Raw genomic sequence first — 18042 nt, 5'->3', positions numbered from 1 at the left:
ATTTTATTTCTTGAACAAATTAACACATCCCCTAGTACCTGATATGTAGCTAATGATCTAGAAAATGCTTTTTTAACCTCATACCTGTTAGTAAAGACCACCAGAAGCAGACTGCTTTCAACTGGCAAGACCAGCAATATGCACTTACTGTCCTACCTTAGGGGTACACCAACTCTTCAGTTTTACATTCATAATTTAGTTCACAAGAATCTTGATTGCTTTTCTCTTCCATAGGATATCACACTGGTCCATTATGTTGATTTGGCTGAGGGAACAAGAAGTGGCAATGACTCTAGACTTATTGGTAAGATACTTGCATGTCAGGGAGTAGGATATAAACCCAACAAAAATTTAGGGGCCTTATATCTCGGTGAAATTCCTTGCTGTGGGGCCTGTCGAGATACTCCTCTCAAGATGAATGATAAGTTGTTGCATCTGGTACTTCCAACAACCACACACACACACAAACACACACACAAAGCACAATGCCTAGTGGGCCCCTTTGGATTTTGGAGGCAACCTATTTCTCATTGAAATGTGGATCCATGCTCCAAACACTGGGTGTCCCCACCATCCTGAAGCAGCCTGGCTTGACAGCATGAAGGAATGGCCTATTGAAGACTCATTTATAGCACCAGCCAGGTGGCAATACCTTGCAGGGCAGGGGCAAGGTTCTCCAAAAGACTGTATATGCTTTGAATCAGTAACCAATATATGGCGCTGTTTCTCCCATAGTAGGACTCATAAGTCCAGGAATTAAATTGGTGATATTTATAAAGAATTGGCTCATGCTATTCTGGTGACTGGCAAATCCCAAGATCTGGAGCATAATTGACAGAGAAGACAACTCAGGAGAGCTAATGGTTTAGTTCCAGTCAAAGTCAAAGGCCTTAAAATCTTTTTTTTTTTTTTTTAAAAAAAAAAAAGGCAGCTCCAGGTAACTCAGTGGTTTAGCACCTGCCTTAGGCCCAGGGTGTGATCCTGGAGACCCAAGATCAAGTCCTGCATTGGGCTCCCTGCATGGATCCTGGAGCCTGCTTCTCCCTCTGTCTGTATATCTGCCTCTCTGTGTGTGTGTGTCATGAATAAATAAATAAAATCTTTTAAAAAAAGAAAAGGCCTGAGAACCAGGAGAGTTGATGGTTGTAGTTCATTTCTGAAGGGCAGTAGGCTGAAGACCCAGCAAGAGCTGATATTTCAGTTTAAGTTTGAAGGCAGGAAAATGGCTAAGGTGTGAAGGGAGTTAGGCAGGGAGAATTCTCTCTTATTAAGGGGAGGGTCAGTCTTTTTGTTCTAGTCAAGACTTCAGTTTAAATGGATGAGGCCCACACACTTTAGGAGGACAATCTGCTTCATTCATTCTACAGATTTCATTATTGATCTCATCCAAAAGCACCATCATAGAAACATCCAGAATAATGTTTGACCTATTTTGTTCTAACTGGGCTATCATAACACAAGAATTACAAGGGTCACTAATATTTAATAAAATGCTTGTAGTAAGTGTTTAAGACATATTTAGCAAATCATGAACAACACAGAAAGAGCCCCAGGGACCTAGTCATCTCTCTTTCATGAGTTTTCTTTAATTACAAACAGAAGATACTTTATCTATTATTCTGTGTATTTTTCCCTAGACATTTGACTAAAGAATTAGGACAAATCTGATTTGACTTTTTTCAATTTTGATAGAAAAAGATGATTATGGCCAATGTATGAAATCCTGTCAAACACTAGTTTTTCCCCACTTCTCTCTTTCCCAGGTATAGGGAGCTAAAAGAAACAAGTTTATATAAAATTCAAGTCTGCTATTGTAATCTACAGGAATGACCTATTTCACCACTTTAAGTCCCCCAGTATGTGAAAACTGACATAAAAAGAATTGGGACCAGCTGTTCCTTCTTTGTACTGAGGCCCTAAAAGGAAGAAATAGATAAACTGCTGCATTGGAGATTAAGATCAGCTATATAAAAAAATATTTCTCAATGTTGAAAGTGATTAAGCTCCTCAATGGGTAACCAACTGTGGTGTCTGAGGGAGTTTGTGGGAGTGTGTGTGTATTTGTCTACATGCACATGCACGTGTGTGACATGTGATTGTATCTTTCCTGTGTTTAAAAATGATAGTGTATGCTTTGATCTTTGTGAGTTTTTCATCAAGGCATTGTCATAAAGGGTTGTGTCAAATATTTAAAAGATACCACTTAAAAATTGGCCTCATTTTCCAGAATGTATAAGGAGTACCCAGCATAATAATGTAGCAAGATGCTGCATTTCAATAATTTTGGACTCTGGAGCCCCCAAAAGAAAAAAACAGTAAAGTTCAATTAAGTGTCAATACTACTTAAGATCCTTCTCCCCTTACTCCAAAGCACAATACTTACTAGTCATATTAGTATTTAGTAAGTACTCGAATGCCAGAATTCTCTAAGATTTGTTAAGCCTGTGTGGTGAGAAACTCCATGGGCATCAGGAGAGCTTGTTTCAAGATCCAACTCTACCATAGAAAGGCAGGGCTATTCAAAGGTTATTCTTGGGATGCCTGGGTGGCTCAGCAGTTGAGTGTCTGCCTTTGGCCCAGGGTGTGATCACAGAGTCGCAGGATAGAGTCCCACATCGGGCTCCCTGCATGGAGCCTGCTTCTCCCTCTGCCTGTGTCTCTGCCTCTCTCTCTCTCTGTTCTCTCATGAATAAATTAAAATCTTTAAATAAATAAAAGGTTATTCTTCATACTATTACCACACTGAGCCAAACCATGGGTGGACCCAGAGATATCCATGGCTATGGGTTACTACAATATCTAGTAGTTCCTACATTTGAAGAACACTGAATTTCATGCAGATAGTTTTGTAAAACTCACCCTTCTTCTGCTAAGACACTCATCATAGGCTTTCAGCCTTTTTAGTAAATAACCAAGATGAAATTACGTGTGGAAATAGGATCTAGGTCTATGACTTTGACCACTTTCAAGATATGTGTCATAAGGGCATATTAAGACCTGTTTTTATCCTCAATGCAAACTTATTTGAGCCAAATAAACAGGAATGGGCTACACTGAAAATAGCTAATACCTGTGTTTTCACTCTCTGGCTCTTGAATTAGAACAATACCACAGATTGGGTGACTTAAACAATTGAAACTAATTTTCCAACAGTACTAGAGGCTGGAAGTCCAAGATCAAAGTGCCAGTAGGCTTGGTTTCTTCTGAGGTCACCCTGGCTTGCAGATGGCCACTCACTACCTTTTCACATGGTTTTTCCTCTGTGCAGGTTCCTGTGCTTTTGGGGTCTGTCTCTGTGTTCAAATTTCCTTTTCTTAAAAGGTTATCAGTCAGGTTGGATTAGGGTCCACCCTCAGGGCCTCACTTTAACTTAGTCACATCTTTGAAGACTCTGTCTCTGTACAGTCTTATCCTGAGGTTAAGGGTTAGCACTTCAACATGAATTTGGTAGAGGTGTTGGGGGGCACAAGATAGCCTATAACAGGAATGAAACCTATCATTTGCCATTTTGGCATAATCACGAACATAACTAAAGACCTATCAAATAATAAGCACTTATGCAATTGAAACCACTGAGAAACTACACAATAGAATTTATACTTATCATATACCTATCCCCTGCTATATATTCTGAATTTTCTCTGCTCACTCTTTACAAAGGAGAATTTCCAAACCCAAGTCTGCAATATTGGAATGAATGAACAACATCACAGATGACCCAAATGACAGAATGTCATTAGTGTTTAAAAATCAAATAAAAAAATCATGTAGGAAAATGCAAGGAAAACAATATCAACTACAATAAATAGGAGAGAAAGCTTTTTACATATTATACTCCTATTAACTACATCATAAGGTTTATATCAGGATTAAGTTAGCTAATATATTAAAGCACTTAGGAGATTTTGTGGCATGAGGTAAATGTTCCATAGATAACAACTTTTATTATTTTTTATATTATCATGTGGAAGAATTTAAGATTTTCACTGTTCACCTGGTTGCCTTCTTCTGTGCTGCAGTACATGACCTTTTGCTGTCATTCATATTCCAGATTCCCTTGTATAAGCTTCCTCTTTGGTATTCAACGTCTCTATTGAAGCAAGAATGTCACCAGTGAGTCTGATGTTTTAAGTCTAGCCTACTTACCAGACTTGAGAACTTCCTTAGAGGTTACTTGTGATTGAAATTGAGAGAAATACTTTTCTTCAGCAGACATTATTGACCGGTCTGTCAAAAACACATGAGATACAAAGGACTTGAATTACACAATTGTTTGGGGAAGGCTACTGCAGCCTGTACTATCATTAGTCAGTAGGAAGTGGTTCTTGTATTAATCAGGCCCCCTAAGGATGTTGACAAGGATAATAATTCTTTCCCAATGCGTGGATATAATTCTGAATTGTTTCATATTAAAACAAGAGAGGAAAAAGGCTTTGGGAAAGAATACACATTTTTAATAGGAGCTATAATTCTGTATGAAGGGTTATCTGAATAGTTTGCACAAGAAATGAAATTATAGCACTTATTCCACAGATATAGCCATTGAGGGAATGAAGCCAAAGTCTCATCATCCTTTGCAACAGAGATTTTTAAGGACTCAGTTAACCCTATGAAACTTCTGTTCATAAGTTCATGGTCTTTTGCTTTGCTCTGAAAAGAACAAACTGATATTATTAACCTTTGCTTAATCTGACTACATAGCTTTATATAAAAAAATAAAAAGCATTAAAAAGCATCATAGCCACTGAATCCTTCCAGGTATTAACACATATTTAAATTAAATGACAAGTCACAAACATAAAAAGGATATAGCCTCATGGATAACCCTAGCTGTATTGGGTACAGACGGTTAATGATACATCTTAGTATAGTTAATTCTGTTTACTTAGCATCATCTGGGCTCTATGAAATATATAAAATTCTACCCTAGTTTATTTAAGCATATCACAAATGTCCAACTTTCCTGGATAATTTTTAGTCTCTCCATCCTCTAGAAAATTACCAGAGGCTTGAGGAGGGCTGAGGCTTGTTCTAGTTAGAGCCCTCCAGGGAGCAGAACTATATCTCCTTGTTTAACTATAACTTCTTTTGAGTACCTAGCCACTGCTGAATCTCATAGGGAAAATGTAAAATCCCCAATCAATTTAGAAGCAAATTTAGACCCAGAAGATAGCCAATTAATGCATCTCAACTTTTTGGGAAGCCTGAGTCCAAGCCAGGAGCTCCCCAGGCCCTAGGTAATGATTGCTATTTCCATCTTCGTCCAGGAGGAAAAAAAAAAAAAAGCTGAAAACAGCCTCCATTCCTAGAGTGTTGTGGGCCACTGATTTTTATCACACAGGTAAGAATCATTTGCAATTAACACATAGAGCACTGTCTCTTAGAGCTATAAGGATCCATAGAGAAAACCCAATCTAATGCTTTCATTTTACAGATGAACAGACTGAGGCCTATAGAGGTTTAGGGGTTTGTCTGAGGTCACATGCTTGTTAACAGCTCTTCTGGGATATTGATCAAGTGTTCTAGTTCTTTTTTTTTTTTTTAAGTGTTCTATTTCTAAAAGACTTAATGGTGCTTGAAAAACAGTTGACTCTCTTAAATAGCATAAACATTTCCCCTTCAAAGGTACTTACACTGTTGTTTGTAGGAAGTACACAATTATATTTTAGCCCAACTCCCACTTGGAATAAATGAAAATGAAAATTAAAACCCAAATATTTTTGTTTAGATTTTGATTCTGCTCTAAGCGAAGCAGGGCTTAAAACACCTCTGTTGGTGAATGTCTCATTGCTTACTTCTAGGGGTAGGAAGGGTAGGAGTAGGCAAACAGATGTTTGCCAAGTTCATGGATAAAAGAGATTGCTGGGTCTTGAGAGTTTATCCCTCAAAGGCAGAGAGAGCCCCTTTCTCATTTTGAAGAGCATTACTATTACTTAGCTTCTTGGACATGGGGGGACTTTCTCCCTAATCTTCTGACTGGTAGATTTGGGAGGCTATGGCTATCACCCAGCATCCTAGCCACTTCTTGTTTGCACTCCTGTTTACATTGGAGAATAGGAAAGAAGCACCGGGATAGGAAAAAAAAAAAAAAAAGGTTAACTTGTCTGTTACCACTTAATAAATTACTATGGTATCTGGAGTCATACCAACAAAATATTCAGGCAAAATTAAATATATGTAGATAGAGATTGTAAAAAACAGCATCGCTGACACAGAGCAGAGTTATAAATTAGTTGAGCCATTTTGATTACTGGAGTCATGTTAGTAATAAGACTCGCTGGATATTCTGCAGATTTAGAGGGTGTCGATGAAGTGGGAACCTTATAGAAAATCAATGTGCTACAGAGTAATAGAGGTCTTGGCTTCTCTGTACCGTCCTTAATTGAATTAGGAATTTCATTTGAGAAGGGAGGGCTAGAGTCACAGTCTCACATTTGGTCCCAAGTAAGCATGGAAGCTGGAATATTTGGCAGGTTTTCATCATCATTGTGGCCATTGTCCACTGTCCCTGGAGCACATACTGTCATAGGCCAAAGAGAGAGAAGCTTAACAATGGTGAGAGGTCAGCAGTTTGCAGGGCATGGGGCTGTGTACAGGAGGTGAAAAATTACTACAGCTGTTCCATTGCATTGCTTTCCTGGCTGTAAATGAGGCTTCTCATTAATGAATCATGCATACAGACTGCCAGGGTCTCAGCATTAATTGACACTAATGGGAACATCTTATGGTTGAAGGGAGAGCTATGGGAGCCATTTTCAGTCTGATTTGATTTGGAAGGAAGCTTGGACAATTTACATTTTCCATGAAATGCTAGAGCAGCCTCACACACCACATTTGCACCCCAAACCACAAATAGGTTGCTGAGTATCTGCAGAAAAGTCTATCAAACTCTTCATGAGGGAGAAGCAATATCAACAAGTGCTTCAATGAGATTTTCCTTTTTCTGCCAGGCATGGTACCTACAGAGAATGTTTGAATCTGCTTTTGGCTTGTAGTATGCATGCTAAGGCCTAATGCAGTGTACGTAATTTGCTTTAGTCTTTTGAGATCATTCAGCAGGGACTCAGTGCAAGTTAGCCCTGAGGAAATTTCAGTCAATAATTTTTGTTTAAAAAATGTGTCCTCCCATGATAATGTAACTATATTCCATCAAAACAGGTAGATGCCAAAGTTTAATCTGAGCTGCCTACAATGTTTTACCCCTTAAGTGGAACTGATATAATCATTCCTTTTTTAGCCCCAAAGAGAAATTTCCCTGTAATTAGTTTTTGATACATGTTCAGCATTAGGAAATGGATGTTCATAGTGTTGGTATAGTTCAAACCTTTTCATATCATGGAACATATGGGTGAATTCCGCCTCCCAGAACACCCAAAGCCCATACTACACCTTAGAGTGAATTAGAAAGTCATGCCTGCTTTCAAGTGATGCATCCACACAAAGGCACACTGCTTGCAGCCCCACTTGCTACTTTGGTTTGGCGCTCTTGTGCAGTCAGTGCATAGCCTGTACAAGGTACATAATAACCTTAGTGCTATTCTAGTGAATGTTAACATTTCTCTAAACCAACAATGACTCTGTGGTAGGGTCCTGGAATAAGCAAGTTGATCTTCTAAAGAAAAATATAGGGCTTAGAGAAGAAGATATTGAACAGGCCTATGGGGAAGACACAATAATGACATAATTTTTAGTAGAGGAGAATATAATAATTTGAGATCCACATCTCTAAAAACTGTTTTTATTCTTAGTCAATATGACCTCAGGGTAACTTCTGATCCACTATCAGAAGTAAATATTTTCTTTAGGATCACGTAATTTGTTGCTGAAAAAGGATGTAGGAATCATTGAGTCCTACCCCTTCATTTTAAAGATTTTACTTATTTATTTTATTTGAGAGTGAGAGAGAGTTAGGGAAGGGGCAGAGGGAGAAAATTTCAAGCAGACTCCATGCTCAGTGGGGCTTGGGGCTTGATTCACAACCCCAAAATCAGGACCTGATCTGAAACCCAGAGTCAGACACCTAACTGCCTGAGCCACCCAGGATCTCCCTACCCCTTCATTTTATACATGAGAAGTCTCATGTGCAGCTCAGTGCTATATAGCTAGCTAATAATGTAACCTAGATTTAAATCCAGATCTCATGACAAGAAGTCCAATTCACATTCCATCACTGCCAAGCAAAATGTCACAAGCACACAGCCATCTCTTGGGTTCAAGTACATTTAAGTCTGATATTCTGCTCACAGGAGACTATAACCATGTTTACCATATCCATAGCCTTCCCCTGTTAGTGTTTTTATTTCTTTCCTCTTGGTCTTCATCTTTCAAAATGAGGAATGATTATCTTCTGATGTAGCCTTTTGATGATAGTTGATACTCCCTGAGGACAATGGAAATGGCATTCCATGTGGGTTAAAAAGTTGTGTTAACTGACCTCTAAGTTTCCTTCCATCTTAGGATCTAGTTTTATTAGTATGGCAACCTCTTTCTCGTTTGCTTATTTAGTTACCCTCCCCTTTCTCTACTCTTATGTCTTTCTTGAACGGCAGCACCAAGACCTGTCTGTTAAGGTATGAAAGCAAGATTAAAATAATGTTTCCAGTCTACCACTCTGCTTGGACATCCTTGCCCTTATCCTACTATACACATCATACACACACACACACACACGTGCATGTGCAAGTGAGTGCACATGCACATGCACACATTTTTGGTTACATGTAATATTGTGTTGATACTTTAAATGTAACAGTACATTGGAATTAGTCTACTATGACTCCTTAAATTAAGCCAGTAGATCCAATTAGAATTTAATAAAGTTGTGCTTAAAATTACTCTACTGATGAAGGCTTCATGCTTATCTATGGGAGCAAATTCTATATGTAATTGGACCACTCATAAGATTTTGAGCAATTGCCAGATCCACAGGTCCCTTCTGGGAAAAGCTGCCAAGGCAGATCCTTAGGCAAAAGTAGCTAAGCTTTCTAAAATGTAACTTTAACAATCTGATCACAATTTATTGGACCAAGGATTGTTAGTCAAAAAAATATATTTATAGACTTAATATTAGATTATCAGCCTACAAGATGGCCAATAGGTTTCTCTATATTTGCTAGTGAATCATAAGGTTTTCTGTCTAGAAGGGAGTTAACGCAAGATACATAGGGAGAAAGTATTAGATACAAGTATTAGAGGAAAAACAAAGAAAGCAGCAAAGTCACATAAACAACCTATATGCCACAACTACTTTGTATCCTAGTCATTATGTTAAAGTAGGAACTATTTGGGGTTTCAAGTTAGACAGATATGGATTGAAATCCTTTATTCATTCTTTGAGCCTCAACTCCCTTATTTTAAAAATGGTAATAGTAATACCTGCTTCATAGGATCATTAAAATTATTAAATGAGAAGGTGTTTTAAAATATAGACGGTGTATGTCACATAGGTAAATAACCGACAAATGTCAGCAAAAGAGAATAGCTTGTGAATTTCTTGAAAGGATTAAATTAGGTAATATATGTTATGCTCCAGACACAGCATAGGCATCTATTTATAATAAATGTTCCCTCTGTCCCGTATGATTCCAGAAAATATAAATATTTCCTTTAAATATCTAAGTAGATTTAAATTTGCTGGTCTTCATTTGTTCATGTACTCAAAAAATATTTAGTAAACATCTGTTGTATGCCAGATAAGAAAAGAAAAATAAGTCAGAAAGAGTTCCTGATAACTGAGAATGTGTGGTATGGTTTTCAGAGGGACAGGAAAGTAGATAAATGGCATGTTAGTGTAGTAAGTACTATTATAGGGTGTTATGGAAGCATGCATTATTATCCAAATCCTTGAAGATTTTAATAGATCAAGCAGCATAATTGCCCCTCCTAGAAACCAATCAGAAAGGCATACTATTCCTAGAAATGCCAAATCAGCTACTACATCCAAAAGGTGCATGAATGAAGGCCACAATGTCTGTGAATACAGAGAAGTGAGGAAATGTGTCTTGCTAGCAAAATTCAAAGGAGATGCCCATCAAGAAGAAAACAAAAAGCTTTCCTCTGACACCATCTGGCATAAGAAAGGTCTGAGTTAATAGTAAAATAGCATCTTGTGCATTTTAGCTTTCATTCTGATGTTTCGTATGTTTCCCCTCTTTTTAGATGAGACTGAAATGAGAATATTAGCTGCATTCATCTCTCCATTCATCCAAATCCTCACTCCCTATAAAGCATGCCATATGTGAAAGAAAAGCTTTAAAAATACATAATGCTTCTATTTTCATCTACTTCCATAAATAAGCACTATAAATTATGCCCAGCCACCAAGTAATATTATTGAGCATCTGTTCATGGCATTTAAATGTCTAAAGGGGCTAAGGTTGTTTAGCCGAGAAAGGAGAAAACCAGAAGTAGCGTTTGTGACAGTCTATTATTCAAAGGGCAGTAAACAACTATTTATCATAGCCTCTTAGGGTTGAATAAGAGAAAAGAAGCTCGCCAGTATAAGAACTTCTTGAATTTGAAGTTTCCAATATAATAGTGAAGTAGCTATTTCTACATCTCTAGATTTATATCTATATGCCCATATACATATAAAATTATAGAACCAGGATACCCCAAATTTTATGAGAAGGCAAAAATTTTGGGAGGACAATCAGAAAGCCAAGAACTTGTTACTTTATAAACATATATGTTTAAAAGTTATCTGCAAACTCATTTTCCTTAATCAGAAAATATCCATTGAATAAATAACGTATCAGGCCAAGAGCTTTGAAGAATTACAAAAAGTCTGAATTGTAATGCCTGAATTGGAGTTTATAGTTTGGTTGGGAGACAAAATGAGTGGATAAAGCAGTAGACAATACAATGTTATTCATAATGATATCCCATATTGCTTGTTGTAATGTGGGTGGGACTATTACAGGTGTTCTACAGATAACAGGCTTACACTAGTTTGGAAGTCTTAAATTAGCCTGGGGGCAGAGAAATTTCAACTGATCTTTGAATATCAGATTTTTTTAGGAATAAAGGAGGGGAAAAGAAAAAAAGAGAGAAACAGTGTGAGAAAAGGCAGTAAAGTAGAAATTAATAAGGTTTTTCATGGAGTCAATAAAAGTATAGACCTAACCCAAGGAGAAGGAATGTGATAGAAGTTAATGGGGAATAAGTTCTAGCAGATAGACTGGGACAACCCACCAAATTACTTTCCATTCATGGCCAGGAGCATGTCTACCTATACTACTTGTCATGTGCCTTCTAGTCATTTGCAGTCCAACTGAACACCCTATCCTAATCAGCCTTCTTACTTACTTTCATTTTTTCAGTACAGCAAACATATCCAGTCAAATGGTCAAGACAAGATGGCACTAGAACAAAATCAGTGCAATTTTCCCACAAGATATGCTTTGTACTCTCAGATTAAGTGCAGATGAGCTCTTTCCAATAGTACATTCCTTCTCATCATTATTGCTTCTCATCTCTGCTTTCTATTTCTTTTCATTGTTTGTTATTCATTTTTTTTCTTTAATTCAACAAACATTATTGAGTTTCTACTCTGCCTCATGCTAGACACTGGGAATACAGAAATATGTAGCATATTGTCTTTACCTGCAAGAAGCCTTTAGTCTAGAGAGAGGTATAGACAAATCCAATAGAGTTGAATGCATGTTATGTATTATAATACATATGATAATATGTATTATAATATTTCACCTAACTCCCTAGGGAAGGTCACCTAAACTGAACCCCCAGGAGGACATGCAGGTTAAGGTAGGTGGAGAAAGAGGTTGGCTCCAGTCAGAAAGAACAGTGTGTGAAACCGCAAGTGAGAAAACACAGCACACAGGGAGGACCACAGAAGTATGACATGGGCTACAACTCAATAGATAAGAGATCAGTGGTGGAGAGGGCACCCTGGAATCTGAGCCCCGTTATCATAAATCCTTAATAATCCCATTCAGTCACTGACTCATTGGGAACACACTTATGAACACTCATGTGTCAGGAATTGTGCTGGAGACAAGACATAGAAGATGTAAGGCACAGAGCTACCTCAGAGGAGCTTCAATCTAGCTGAGATGTCATAGCAATAAACTGACAGTTTATGAGGGTTGGGATGGATGTAGAGAAGAGGATTCATCCCAAACTCATTCTGTAACATTCTCTCTGCCTCTGATGTCTTTTACTTCTCTTCCAAACTAACTTTTTTTTAAAGTATGTGTGAGGTTTGTTCAGTTCTGCTGATTTACTCTTTATTTCATTCTTATTCCTTTCATTGCTTGAACTGAAATGGACATATTCCCATTAATATTCAAAAATATGTTCTTCCAAATAAATCACATAGAAGTATGTGCTGAGATTCATTGTATTCTTAAATTTGCTGAGAAATCTTTATTTTAGCCTAGTTTTTATTTAAACCTTTTATATTTTATATTTATTTTTTAAAAGATTTTATTTATTTATTCATTCATGAGAGACAGAGAGAGAAAGAGAAAGAGAGAGGCAGAGACACAGGCAGAGGGAGAAGCAGGCTCTACGCAGGGAGCCCGACGTGGGACTCGATCCCGGGCCTCCAGCATCACACCCTGGGCCAAAGGCAGGCACTAAACCACTAAGCCACCCAGGGATCCCCTAAACCTTTTATATTTTTTAATAAAATAGAAGCAAGAGTTGGAAATAAATGTGAAAAGTTATATAGCTGTTGTTCCCCTTCTGTCTATATCCGTTCATCTAGCCAAAGTAAAATGTAGAAATATAAAGAAATAAATATGGAATTAAGAAAATAAACTTAATAATAGAAAAAAATCACAAGAGCACAAAAACAGTTTATCTCTATAATCTAATTCAACATTTCTTCAAGGAGACAGGAATTTGTCATTAAGCAAAGTGTCGCTAATGGTTAAGTTCCTAGAGAAAGACGAAGAGCTGACAGAAACAAATAAAACAGTAATAACACAACTGAGAAGAGGTAAATAGGATGTTGGAGCAAACAGTAAAAAAGGAATAAGATAGGGAAGAATAAGTAATCAAAATGCTGAGAAAGCAACGTTTCAGGATTGAACGTAACAAAATTAAACTCAGAGAGAGATAGAGGATAAGAAAGAGAATAAGCACAGTTTTCTATTGCCTGCTTTTCTATCCAAGAGAAATAACTGTCAGATACAGGTCATAAAGTTTTATAGACTAATGACCTCTGACCTCTGACCCTGCGATCTATTTCCTCTGAGCAGATGTGCAACCCCTCCTCTTTCTGAGAATAATTAGGCAACATGGCTGGGTGACTTCTCTCATCCACCAGGCAATGAAATGTGTCTTTGGGTCTCAATTTTCCATCAGTACTCTTGCTCCAGGCCAACTCAAGACTGGTTTACAGACCAATACAAAGAGTAAGCAGACACATTTTATAAAAAGAGAAATACAGACAGACATACACACACATTCAATTTATAAATCCTTTCTACTGAACCACAGAAAGCAGGAAATCCCAATTTAATTAACAGACAAATTACCAAGAGTCAGCAGAACCAGTTCATAATTGGCCAGAGCTGATCTGCACAATTTGCAATAAAGAAAGAAGAAAGAAAGAAAGAAAAGAAAGAAAGAAAGAAAGAAAGAAAGAAAGAAAGAAGAAAAGAGAAAGAAAAAGAAAGAAAGAAAGAAAGAAGAAAGAAAGAAAGAAAGAAAGAAAGTCCATTCAATGTAAAGGAAGAAGAATTCTATCATTTGCATTGGCCTCTTCTTACTTGGGAAGTAGAGGTATCCTTTTTTAAATGAGCACATTTCCACACAGAGAGCATCAAAAAGGTATTTCCAGAAGGGCAGTGATAATTAAGCAGAGTACACACACCCTCTCTGATGCCATTTGAATCAGCAAGGAGACTGATTGGAGTCAGGGAGGGGACCTGGGTTAAGTTGTTCTTTTATGAAGCCAAGACTGCTGGTAGCCAGAGTTGGCTCTAGCTTTTGGGGGAAAGGACACTGAGTCATCTCCCTTCATGGAACAGATTTGTTGAAAGGGCACAAGAAGTTCCCATGGATTTCATGCTGCTTTGAAATAACCTGCATTTCAAATGGATGAGAAAGGGGTGGGGGAAGTGGGTTTTGTTGCTAGGTCTCCCAAAGCCTTGCCAAAATTTTGCCTGTTTCATTGTGAACCTGGTAACCACCCCAGCTGGGCACCCCATCTTTCTAAACAGGAAATAGATGAATATGCCCATCCTTTTCAGCTTGCAAATGTGCACTAGTAAAGGCAAACATGGCCTTGTTTGTTCTCCCTGGGGAACAAGTCAGGCATGAAGTCCCTTTTGTTAGGCTAAGAACAACTTCCCCTCTTTCCCAAATCCCAGAGGGACTAGCAACTTAATCTGGAAATGTGAAATGAACCTTACCTGGGAAGAGCTGGGCTCTTTGAAGATGCCCAGGAGTTAGGATCTGTCTGAGGCCCCAGGGGACATACAGAATGATTCACAGGAGAGGCCCCCATTAGTAGTGTACAATTCTATAGAGGGATTCTCCTCAGTATACAGAAGAGCATGGAGCTGATCCAGCCATGTCTCTAGTCTTAGTTTACAAAAGGGTTATGAGCTGAAAGACTGAGACATGTCTTAGATGACATAGGAATATAAAAGTATAGCCATAATTAGTGCATTAGTGTATGTTTCCTGATAAATATATGCAAAGAAAGATAACAGAGGAATGGACATTTCGCTATTCTTCATGGAGTTAGTGAGTATATAAACCTTATGAAATATATATATATCTTATATATATGTATAAATGCAGGTATATATATATCACAACATAAACCTTATGAAATATATATATCTGATATATATATAAATGCAGATATATATATGAGGACATAAGAAAGAGAATAAGCACAGTTTTCTCTCTCTATATTCAATATATATTCTCAATATATATTCTTAATATATATTCAATATATATTACCATATACAAAGGGAGCAATAGCTGGTGCTGAAGTAGCGTGATAACAAAAATAAGTAAGCCATCATCCTTCAACAAATTTACAGGAAGAGAAAAAAGAGTATAGAGTCATATGATTATAATAAAGGTTGAGTACAGCTTTGTTACTGATGCATACTATATGAGAGAAACAAGAATTGCTGGAGACTTAAGAGTAGGAGAGATCATATTTCATCAGGTGAAATTAGAAAAAGCTTTATGGTGGAGGCAGTCTCTAGATGAATCTTGATGCATGGGACAGCTTCCAACATATGAAGAAAAAGAATGGAAAGGAGGACACTAATGGAGGATAGTGTAATCAAAAGAGCCCAGGAAGAAATATATAGGACTTACTGATGGAATACTGTGGTTTGAATGAAGTATCACATTCTTTTAGGAAAATCGTAAGAAATAAGGATGAAAAGCCAGATTAGGGCCATACTGATGAACGCCTTAAATGTTAGGCTGAGTTAGGTTTTTAACTAAATAGAGAATAGGGAATCTTTAAAGATTGTGAACAAGGAAGGGATATAATTGGAACTACACTTTACAGAAATTAATCTAATAATGGGATAGGTTGGAAGGAGATTAGAGACAAACCCATGAGACTATCTATTTTAGTCTTCTAGTCAAAATGTAACAGATCTTTTATATAAGGATTGTGGAAGTGGGAATAGTAAAAGAGAGAGATTGGAGAGACTTTGAAAAAGTAGAATCCACAGGCTTGACAACTCACTGATGTGGCTGGCAAAGGAAAGAGAGGAGTCAGAGATGATGCCAGGGTTTTGAGCCCAAGGGACTGGAATAATAATAGTGTTGCCATGGAAAGAAAAAAAGTCTAGAGTTTTGAAGGAAGTGGAGTTCAATTTGAGGTGTATTGAAATGAAGGTAGTAGCTGGAAACTGAGTTAGAAATTCTCAGTAGGCAGCTAAATTATAGGAAATAGGCCAGGTTTAATACAGAATTGGCAGTCATTGATTTAGCTAATTGTTATGAGGAACCTGATGTATGCCAGGCACTGTATGAGGCATTGGGGTTTCAGAAATAAACAAGGTCAATGGCTTCTGATATCACAGAGTCTACAGTCCAGTGAGGAAAAGACAGGTAAATGCACAAATCCTCTTCAAATGAGAGCTATTAAAGGGAAGGTAAAGAAGCAAAGGATGCTATGGGACCCAGAAAAGTTCCAAAACACTTTACCTAGACTTTGGGGGTCAGGGTAAAATCTTAGCAGAAAGTGACCTCTAAGTGACAGGATATTGGGGGCAGGGAATTAAGATAAGCATTTCCATGCAACAGGAAAGTCCAACTTGGAGTGAGAACAAGGTACACGAGAGCAGAAACACAAGACGGAGAAGAGCAAGAGAGGAGGCTGGAAAAATAAGGCCAATTATTTTGGGTGTGAGGGTCACATTAACTTCCTATGAGTATCCAGAGAGTCATAGGAAGCAGCTGATGGATTTTAAGTTGAGGAACTATCAGGTTTTAATTTTTGTAAATATCACTTAGGTAGTCATGTGGTAATAGAGAAAAAAGGAGAAAACAGGGCAGTGAGATTCAGAAGACCTCATCCTAAACAGTATCCATGTGGGTTGAGAACTGCAAATTGATTCCAAAGGTAGAGGTAGAAGATTTATTGAATGGTTTGATGGGATAGAGGAGTGGAAGAGAAGAGGCAAGAAAAATATCCAGATTATTCTTGGCCACAAGGCAGTTAGTACTACCATACACTAAGTGAAAAACACAAAAGGGCCTAAAACAGGTTCCTGAATAATATCAATATTTAAGAGATAGGTGAGAGAAGGAACAACAGTGAAGGCTGAGAAACATTTGCCATAGAAGTAGGAAGAAAACTCAGAAAAGATCTGTGTTTTAGAAAACAAGGGAAGAGTGCATCAACTGTAAGAGGTCAGCTATACTGAAGACCAAATGAAACACTGCGAAGGGGATCCCTGTGTGGTTCAGTGGTTTGGCGCCTGCCTTTGGCCCAGGGCGCGATCCTGGAGTCCTGGGATCGAGTCCCACGTCGGGCTCCCGGCATGGAGCCTGCTTCTCCCTCCTCCTGTGTCTCTGCCTCTCTCTCTCACTCTCTCTCTCTCTCTCTCTCTCTCTCTCTATATATATATATATATATATATCATAAATAAATAAATCTTTAAAAAAAAGAAACACTGCAAAGAAGTCAACTGAGAAAGCATTATTGGATATCATAGAAGGGAGTGATGGGTGTCTCAGGAAAGAGCAGTTTCACTGGAAAGGGGGAACAGAGGTCAAAACATAGTGGGTTGCCGAGCCAAAAATCTGAAATGTATGAGTTGACTAAGCAAGTCAGTGCAATTAATTGGTCTATGCTGGAGACTTGAGTGATGGGAACAGAGGCCAGAGAGCAAGGCTGAGGAATGAGTAAGGTGATGGGGTGGAGGAAGGAGTAGAGGCCACTCATTCTAGAAATTTGTTGAGGAATACACAGATAAAAACCTATAGCTGAAAGGTCTACCAGCCATGTTTGCAGGCAAAGGAGGAAGGTTTAATGAGAACCTGGTTCCTTGCTCCCTCATCCTCACAAAACTACAGGGACAAACGAATCGATGCCAAAGTGTGGTGATGCCCTAGGAGATAGCTCTTTTTTATCTTCTAAATAGATTTTTAGAGAAAAACAAGCAGCAGTGTTCTGCAGAGTAGAAAGGAAGTAGCAGAGAGTTGAGTCTAAAATATGCTCGCATAATATTGCAGCTGGAAAAGCATTAGCAAACACATCTTTGAGAACACACATGTTTCTTTGAAGGGTTAAGATCCTTGGGCTATGAATTATTTACATTTTCGTGTAAATAACATCGGTTCTGATGAAAGAAATTCTTTTGGTGTCTTAGTCTGTTTGGGCTGCTATAACAAAATACCATAGCCTGAGTGGTTTATAAACACCAGAACTTTATTTCTAACAGTCAGAAGACTAGAAATAGGAGATCAGTTTTGCAGCAGAGTTAAGCTCTGGTGAGGACCCTCATTCTGCTTGCCAACTGGCTACTTTTCATTGTAACCTCACAACATGGTGTGACTCTTAGGAAAGCACTAATCCCAAAT

The 18042-nt window shown here is 38.0% G+C and overlaps 1 long non-coding RNA gene across 3 annotated transcripts in view; it reads left to right on the top strand.

Annotated features, from left to right (window-relative positions):
• LOC140622653 (uncharacterized) overlaps nucleotides 1-18042 on the top strand; it is a 101099-nt gene that overhangs the window by 2337 nt on the left and 80720 nt on the right. For all 3 annotated transcript variants that reach the window (XR_012022343.1, XR_012022345.1, XR_012022344.1), the window contains exon 2: nucleotides 235-304. This is a non-coding gene — a long non-coding RNA (uncharacterized lncRNA). The remainder of the gene's footprint in view (nucleotides 1-234; nucleotides 305-18042) is intronic.

The sequence above is a fragment of the Canis lupus genome, chromosome 32 (genome assembly GCF_048164855.1).
Source record: "Canis lupus baileyi chromosome 32, mCanLup2.hap1, whole genome shotgun sequence".
Lineage (NCBI taxonomy): Eukaryota > Metazoa > Chordata > Mammalia > Carnivora > Canidae > Canis > Canis lupus.
This window is presented reverse-complemented; position numbering and strand designations above follow the sequence as displayed.